Source organism: Bidens hawaiensis, unplaced genomic scaffold, assembly GCF_021521415.1.
Source record: "Bidens hawaiensis isolate Kalapana, Puna unplaced genomic scaffold, B.hawaiensis_p1.1 tig00057070_1, whole genome shotgun sequence".
NCBI lineage: Eukaryota > Viridiplantae > Streptophyta > Magnoliopsida > Asterales > Asteraceae > Bidens > Bidens hawaiensis.
In genome coordinates, this window is record NW_027500306.1 from 92,934 (window position 1) to 101,901 (window position 8,968).

General features: G+C 37.2%; 1 pseudogene; it reads left to right on the forward strand.

Moving 5' to 3' along the window:
- The first annotated feature begins 3,860 nt into the window (after nucleotides 1-3,860).
- On the forward strand, nucleotides 3,861-7,578 carry LOC143601767 (F-box/kelch-repeat protein At3g06240-like; annotated as a pseudogene).
- Nucleotides 7,579-8,968: the final 1,390 nt, after the last annotated feature.

An 8,968-nucleotide genomic window follows, 5' to 3' on the forward strand; every position in this document is an offset into this window, starting at 1 on the left:
CTCCGTTTTTTATAACTAATAATCCTTGTAATATGAACGTATATTTTATAAACTAATACTCGGGTGTTTAATTCCCGAGTAATTTTTCAATGTAAATTAATATTCTATTCAAACCTAAAGTCTTCCGCTAAAATCAACCCAATACTCAGATATATTTACAAAATAGGTACCAACTTGTGGTCACACGCCTAGGCCCTAAGTCGGGGTGTGACAGTTAGACATTGCAGAAGAATTTGGTAAAAAGGGTATATGAGAAAGTTCAATGCTTTATCAGAGAGAAAGCAAAGAAGGAAATTAGAAAATAAAGGGGATAAAACTTCGATTAGAAGATTTTTCTTCTTTTTATACCCATCGCAATTAATGCGATGAGATATGAACAGTGGAGAGAGAAACTCATCTCCTAATCACCAATCGCCACGTCACGCGGGAAATTCGAAAAAGAGAAAAGCAGCGCAGTTAGGTACAGTGACAATAGGCATAAACGTCCCATCATCTGTTCACATGCCTGCGAGTGGTCAACTTGTCTTTTTTCATGATTATCTATACCAACAGAAGATATTTTCTACCTAACTTCAAAATCCAAAAACCCCCGAAATACATTAAGTCCAGAATTTCACCCTCATAAAGACTTCACACGGAAGAAACACTGGACTGGGGGGACTTATAGAGGTAGGGTACCAAAAAGACCCAAATACCCTTAAGTACTACCCGCGGGTCATAAAGGAGCCTCTCACATATCACCCGCGGGACATATGGATCACCCGCATATCACGGAAGAGGAAGAACGTCCTCATACCACGCGCGAAAGCATCCGGGCATCCTCAGAAGTCATCCGCAGGACAAGACATTGGTCCGCCAATATGACCGGAGGGCAATGCCAATTAGACAGCTGTCAATGACTAACTACACTCTAGAAGAACGTCCACGATTGTTACTTGAGGAGTACGTGACTTGCCCACCAATGAAAGAAGGACACCTGGCCAGTTTGTTATAATTGTGCACATGGCCAGGGTGCAATTCGTCCTATCATTTGGTGACGCGTGTCCAGGTTGTTACACCCATGCACATGGGACGTATAGCTCAACCTATCATAAGAGGACACGCGTCCAGGCAGTTATTAAGATCTTCTAGAAGAGGACAGCTGGCCCAATCACCTTCCTACCTCCTTCGGCTATAAATACCTTGTCAACCTGCATGAGGGGGACATTGACACTCACTCACTGGTATTCTGATTACACTTAGTCTACTTTAATTCAGTACTCTCTTCACTACGAACGTTACTAATTCTCACGCCGGAGGCTGGTTACAGGAAGACCCCCCCCCCCCCACCTTGTCCTTCCTGTAACGAGACTCGCGGTGTCTGTTTTGTAGGTTCCGGTCATTGGACTTTGGGAAGTTGTGCTCATACGGTGTTAGTAGTTGTCGTGTTTTACACCGTGGACTCATTGGATCCAGGGATCGGATCCGTCTTTCTTCAGTAATTTTTTATTTTCATACTATGATTTACTTTAGGTAATTTGCTTGTTTGATTTTAGGTGTCATAAAGTTCATTTTTGTTTGTTTTGAGTTCTAATTGAGAATCATGGTTAGGTTGCCGTCGAACTTCATCTGTTGTAGGTCGTCTTGGATTTTTTAGCCTCTTGAAATTCAAATGTCAGACCACTCATTTGCTATTGATTGCATTTAGAGTTTTTTTTTAATGTAGGGAAAGGGAATTACGATTTAATTTGATGTTACATTGATCTTTGAAATGCATGCATATAAAGTGTTTGATGTAATGTTTAATTGGATCTGAATTTCTTATGAATTGTGGAATGCGGAGGATGATCTTTCTGCTACATCTATCTTACGTTTGTGCTATACAATGGGTTTAGTAAACCAAGACAGAATGATGCAAAGGGGTGGTTTAATGGGAACTCGATGTTCTGTCACACTTTCTCCGGTTCCTTCTGTTTGTAGACGTGGCATTCAAAAGGTGAGGTCTTCATTCGGACCCAAGTGGGTGAAGCTGCTGGAATTTAAATAGAAATGGGTTTTGCCTTTTGAGGATTGGTTTTAACTTAGGAGCCTGTGATGATAAGCTTCAAGATATTCGACTGGATCGAAGCAAAAGTATGATTATCTACATATTGGCCTGGCTGGGCAATCTGGATGGTTATGTGAAAGGAACAATTGTTTCTCTTACATGGCAACTGTTTTATTTGCAACCATGGTACATTTCTCATCCTTTGTTCCATTAATTTATATATCTGGCTATCTGAGCCGCATAGAAAATACGAAATCCAAATGGTTTTTTTTTATGTATCCTATAATCTAACTAAATTTTATTGTATGTGGTTACTATATTCTATCAATTTGACTTTGGTTTTCTACTTTGTTTCATTCGTTTGGAACATTATTTTTGTTGATTTATGATTGATTTAGGAAGAATCACATGTATGTTGTTTCTCTCACGTGTGTTACACTTGTTTCTTCTTCCATTTTATTACATTTTGTGAGATTGCAAATGCACTTAGCTTCACTAGATGATGGCTCTTCGATAGAGATTTGGTCTACAACTTTCCAAACCGTCGATCGGTGTGTTTCCCAACTTTGTCACCCGTGACGGGTCTAAATAGTAGTATACATTAAAAGACAACATTTCTTAACTAAATGTATGCTTTAAGTTTGTACTTGATGCTTGTGACTTATGCTTATGAAAATTGTATGATATGCATTTTGTTGTGTACTTATTCATTTGGCTCACACGTGTCTTTCCATCTGTATCTACTATCCACCACCGTTTGAGCAAGTTTTGATTGAACATCCTGTTGCCAGGTTTCTGTTTGGAAACCCTAGGTGACGGTGGTCCGGTGGCCGTGAAAACCCCTAATTGCAGAAGCGCTAGAACTGATGTGGTTGTTTTCTATCTGATCTTCTGAAATGATGCAGTGATTAGACCTACATATGCAATGTTTAATGCCTATGCCTTATGAGTTACTGTTTGCGATGTTTGATTTGGTATTGTATGAGGCTGATTGTTGTGTCTTGTGCTTGGCTCTATTGTTTCTTCCATATATCACTGGGCGGACCTGAGCCTCATATAGATGTTGCAACGAATTATTATAGCAAATGGAATATTTTGCTAACAGCGGTGCGGTGCCTTACGTTTTAGATGCGGGGCACATGAGGTGTTCGATGAAATGTGCCTCTCTCTTCCTTTGGGTTTAAGAAAGGGTGTGATGGTTTTCTGAGCCTAGGTACGCTGCACATAAGGTGTTTGACGTGATGCTTTGACCATCGTGCCACACCTTTAGGATTTTGGGGTGATGATGACGACGAAATCTTGGTGTGGCGATTGTGGTGCTTGGAAACAAGCAACCACACTTGTAGCCATGAATATGATCTGAGCCTAAAGTTAGATTGTTCGAATTTAGTGGCCAATATCTTAACATCATCAAAGTTGGTGACGTTAAACCTGGAAAGATCTGGAGGAAAGAGTGGACTAGAAGATGAAAAGCTTAAGCATTCTAACTACATTATGCTTTAATTAAGCTGCTTTAGTTACTGATCTTATTATGAAGTTCAATTCTTTCATGCTTATATATGGATATAAAGAGTTGATGGGTATTCGTTATGGATGATAAATTTTAATTATAAGTTAGGAATGAGTTTAGACCTGCTTACTGTAAAACATGTAATACCAATAATAAATGGAAGTTTTATGGAGTTTATGAAAAACATGTAATTGTTTTCAGTCTCTTAATTTATAGTGAATTAGTGATTGTATTTGTGTGGTGTTTTTTTTACAGATTATGGTTTTATATGGTGTGGAACATGATGATCTGAAATGACTTTTTCGTGTATCGAAGCCAATTGAGATGCTGGTAAGTTTTGTTTTGCTTATTTATTTTGTTCAAAACAAACACTTAGATATTATACATGCAAGGAAGTAAAAGTTTTAAATTTAGCTGAAAATTGATGCCAAATTAGTCAGGCCATGCTGAGTATTGATTCATTGGGGTTTATGTACTTTAAAGTTTTCCTTAATTTATTTATTGAGAGATTTAACTACTAAAATTCATCTATTCTTTTACTTAGATGTAGTTTTGTATGCTTTTCTGCACTGTTTTTTTTTCTATGTTTTGACTTAAGTTTAGCAGGTTGTAGAAGGTGCCTCCAGATGTTGTCTTCAAACTTTGATTACGATAGGTCCGCAAGTTTGCCGGCGTTTTGAACTAAGGGGTGGTTGTGTTAGCTAATGAATTATATAGTTATCTGGCTTTACATGCTTCAAGCATAATGGACATTTAATTACAAGTAAGTTGATAGTTTATTATTAGTGTTACTGAATTAGCAAATATGTATCTCAAATTGTTGGTAGTTATAGTGTTGTTATTGTGAATTAGCGTGAGCCATCAAGCTTCTAACAATGCACGAAATAAATATGGCCACGCCACATTGATTATTGTAGCTTATGGTGCTAAAACTAACTTACAGGGTTGTTTGTGTTGCAAAGCTTAGACCATTTTAGAGTTTCAGTACAAGTTTTAGGTGAGAGAGATATTACTAGCCTTTGTAAAACATCATTCGTGAAGGTTGGTACGCATTGCACATTCTAAATAGAGCTTTAAGTCTAGGTGTTTTTGTGTTTTCGTAACATAAAGTTGTATTTTCTTTTCCTAACTTTACGCCCCCGCCGCTTTTGTGTTTTGGTAACATAAAGTTGTATTTTCTTTTCCTAACTTTACGACGCCGCAACGCGGCGCGGGTCTAAATACTAGTTTTATATTAAACCAGAATAATTTCATAAAAATACCAGATTCAAAAGTAACTTACTTTAAAATTTTGATTTACAGAGGAAATCCATATTAGGCCTAAGGCTATACCTTAATGTTTAGGGCGTTAAAAATGATTTAACAAGAGTTAATGGTTGACACATCACTTCATGGGTTAAAGGGCGTTAAAATAAGATGAGTTAAAATGTTAATGGGCTTTAAAGTTCTTTACACACACACAAAATAATTCAAAATAATTTAAGAGTTAATTGTACATTAAATCAAGCGAGGTTAGTGGGGTTAAACAATATCCTTATGGTGAGGTGAAGTGAAATGGGGTAACGTATTTGATGTGATGTCTACATGGAGTTAAGGCGTAAATGTATACTCCATGACCTTATATTTGATAACTAAAATTTCTTAACAAATTAAATATACCTTATTAACTTAAAAAGATTCACAATACGGAGTAACATTGATTTTTTAGGTTATGGGGTATACATTCACACTTCTTAACTCCACGTATGTATCATATCACCTATTTTACCTCATTTCATTCCATCTTATAATAAGAAAATTGTTTAACCCCTCTTTATCTCTCATTATTTAATGTAAATTTGATTATGATCGATATTATTGTGTGTGTGGTAGAGGATTTTAAAGTCCGATAACATATTATCTACCTTGTATTTAACACCCTTAACTCATAAAGAGAGTGATATACCACTCGTTAACCTTTGCCAATTCAATTTTAATGTCCTAGACGTTAAAGGTATATCCCGAGGACAAAAAAGCAATACTCAAAATATGTAGACTTTTTTCAATTTTGGTGAATAAAATACGTCCCGGAATACATATTTATTAGTTTTTAAAATTTTGCAACACATTAAATAATACATCTATATGCCATTTAATAATTTTCAATTAAAATGTTATTGTAATGCTTATAAAGTTATAATAAAGGTTTTGTTACAAACTTTAAATATTGAATTGCATTTAAAAGATGTTGTAAAGCTTTTAGTGTGACCAGTGCACCACTGTAATGACCCGTTTCCATACATTTTACACCAGAGCGAGTCTAGGTGAACGATGACATAACATCTCAAGCTATCTTAAAAAGACGTCACGTACCTACTATGAGAGAATATACGTATATATGTACGTAAGTTATCAATATTAGTATTGGTAATCATTATTTATAAATATAAATATATTGGAAGGTTCATGTACGTTTTAATCTTAACATGAGAACGTACGAAATAATATTATTTTATAAATAAATGAGAACGTAAGAAACAATATCAATCTACATAAACAATGATTTATAATAAAAAAGAAAAAAACCTAAAAATTAGAACAAAAGAATCAAAATCAGGAACACGATAATAACAGCAAATACTTATAACAGCAAAAAATATCTAATATTAACAACAAAATATAAATCAGCAAATACTTATAACGTCCCATAATCAAAAATTAGCAAATACGAACAAAAAATAACAGCAAACACCTATAAAAATAAACCTAATGATAACAACAAAATGGTTCTTATTGTTTACATGTTAAGAATATAATGTATTTGATCATGTTTCCAAATAGATTTTCCTAAGTTATCCTCTCTATTTATCTATTTATTAATATTTTATTGTAATTCTTATGTGACAAATAAGCTGATTGATTAGGAAACCCAAGAAGTTGCCAAATTTATCGCCGGAGTTCCCGGTCAAGATAAACACTATACGTCGGCTATAATAAAAGTATATATACGAGGTTTTAAATCAATCGAGTTCAATTCCACACGTCTTTAATTCCCAACTCTCAGGTAGGCATTGTTTTTTTAAGTTGATTATTATAGTTGCTAACTTCATAAATATATAATTACTTGTTTCTACTTTGTTGAAGTTTATAGACATATCTTTGTTCTTCCTAGGTTGGCCGTTGTCAATCGACTAAGACTTGTGTTGGTTTTCCAATGGCTGATTTCCTACCTGATGAAATTATTTGCAGTATTTTGCTCGGCTTCCAGCAAAACCCTTATTACGTTTTCGGTGTGTATCGAAACACTGGAATCGCATGCTTAGGAAACCAATGTTTATGAACTCGAGATCACGTAAAACCATCATTCTCCCATTAAAACAAACATTGCATCTTATAGACGACAATGTGCCATCTGACGACACGAGTAATTCAGTAGTCAGTCGATGCTATCCTTTGAAAAACCTACTACGAAAACACGCATATGCTAGCGTTATTGGAACGTTCAACGGGATAGTACTTTTGGGATATTCGGATTATTTCATTCTTTACAATCCGTTTACATGCGAATCTAAGAAGCTTCCCAACCCACCGCCTCGTTGTAGCAAAGGCGGGTATGGATTTGGCTATGGTGAGAACTCGGATGACTTAAAGATTGTTAGGTTTAGTGAACACTGCAATATATGTGATGTCTATAGTTTTAAAGAGTTGTTGGAGTTCTTGGAGCACTTCAAGATACAACATATCCATTAAGCATGCGCCTGATGTGGGTACATTTATAAATGGATTTTTGTACTGGATTGCAAATGCTACGAACACGTTGACCGTGCTTGATGTTAAAGATATTGGACTTTCAAAGATGAATCTACCGTTTGATCCACATCTTTTGGGTACCTTAAACGGATACCTTTGTGCATTACTCCGCGGCAGTGATACCAATGCCAAATTCAACATGTGGGTTATGGAGGAGCAAAACCAATGGTCTAAAATATATTCATTTAAGTTTCCTTTGAATGATACTCCGAAGTTGCCCTCTTGCGCTCTTCGTATTTTGGATAGTGAAGAGGTAGGTCCCAGCAGAGCCCAGTTGGACCCGCAAGACTCACCTTGAAGAGGGACGTCTGCGCAAAGACCAACTGGTTCCGCAGGACCCACCATGCTCAGAGAGATGAAGACCTTACGCGCATACGCCAGCTGTTCCCGCAGGAAAAGCCTCCCAATGGTGAAGTACCCCGCCTGTTCCCGCAGCTGCGGATACAAGCCATCAGCGGAGGCTACCCGCACTAATAGTAAGGCTACACGCACAAGGCACTAACTCTCAATAATTCAGTAATGTCACCTGAAGAAGGAATGAGCAAGGCGGGAATACTCCCGCCCAAATGAGCAGTCCGTACGCTTCTGGAGGATCTTTTGTACTATACCTGCCAAGGTATGGACAAAATAGACAAGATCTGACCAAAGCAGCCCATGAACCAATCACAGGGTGACAGCTCACTGACAACAGTACGACGAGCAGCACGCTCTAGTACTTAATGTCACTATCAGCCGCTGCCTACTCACCAACCCTCATCGTGGCACGTACATAGCCTGCAGTTGGTGGAAAAGGAATAGTACACAGCCGGCCATGTCACTATCAGCCGCTGCCTACCCACCAACCACCAGCATGGCACGTGCGTAGCCCACAGTTGGTAGAAAATGAATATTATACAGCTGGCTGTACCTGCTTGGAAACCTACCTTCGGCTATAAATACTCCAGCACCTTGGAACGGTATCATTATCATATCACATCTTATCACACATCTTATCTTATACCATCATTATCACATATCTTATCTGCTCTAGCTATTTCTCTTAATATACACTTATATTCAGAGCAATCTAGTCTGATTCTCACGCCGAAGGGTGGTCACAAGGAGGTACCCCCCTTCTCAGTGACGAGCTCACGGTGTCTGTTTTGCAGGTCATCAGAAGAATAACCATCTTTGCCGGACCTAACCCTCGTGGGAAACATCTACTTGACCCTAAGATTATCCGTAATCTGCCGGGGTAACTTAGTGTTTCTTCAGATAGCGTAAGAATTCTTTTGATGAGTCTCTCATGGGGTCTCATAATCATTTATGACCCGTCCAAAGATTCGTATAATACACTCAACATCTCACTTAAAGACGGGTACTTAGGGAGTGCGCCCGCATTGGAGTACGTGGAGAGTCTGGTTTCACCTCTAGATATATGTTCAAGGGGATTTGAAAAAAGAAGAAACTAAAGAAACACGATAATGAATACTAAAAGAAAGGCTTAATTTTGTTTACAGCCAAATGATGATGATCATTTTGCATGGTGATTTAGACATATAGTTTTCCATTAAAATTATATCCATATGCAATGATTTATGTCATTGAGTTATAAATGTTTTTATTTTCATTTTGTCTTTGAAGAGGTAGGTCCCAGCAGAGCC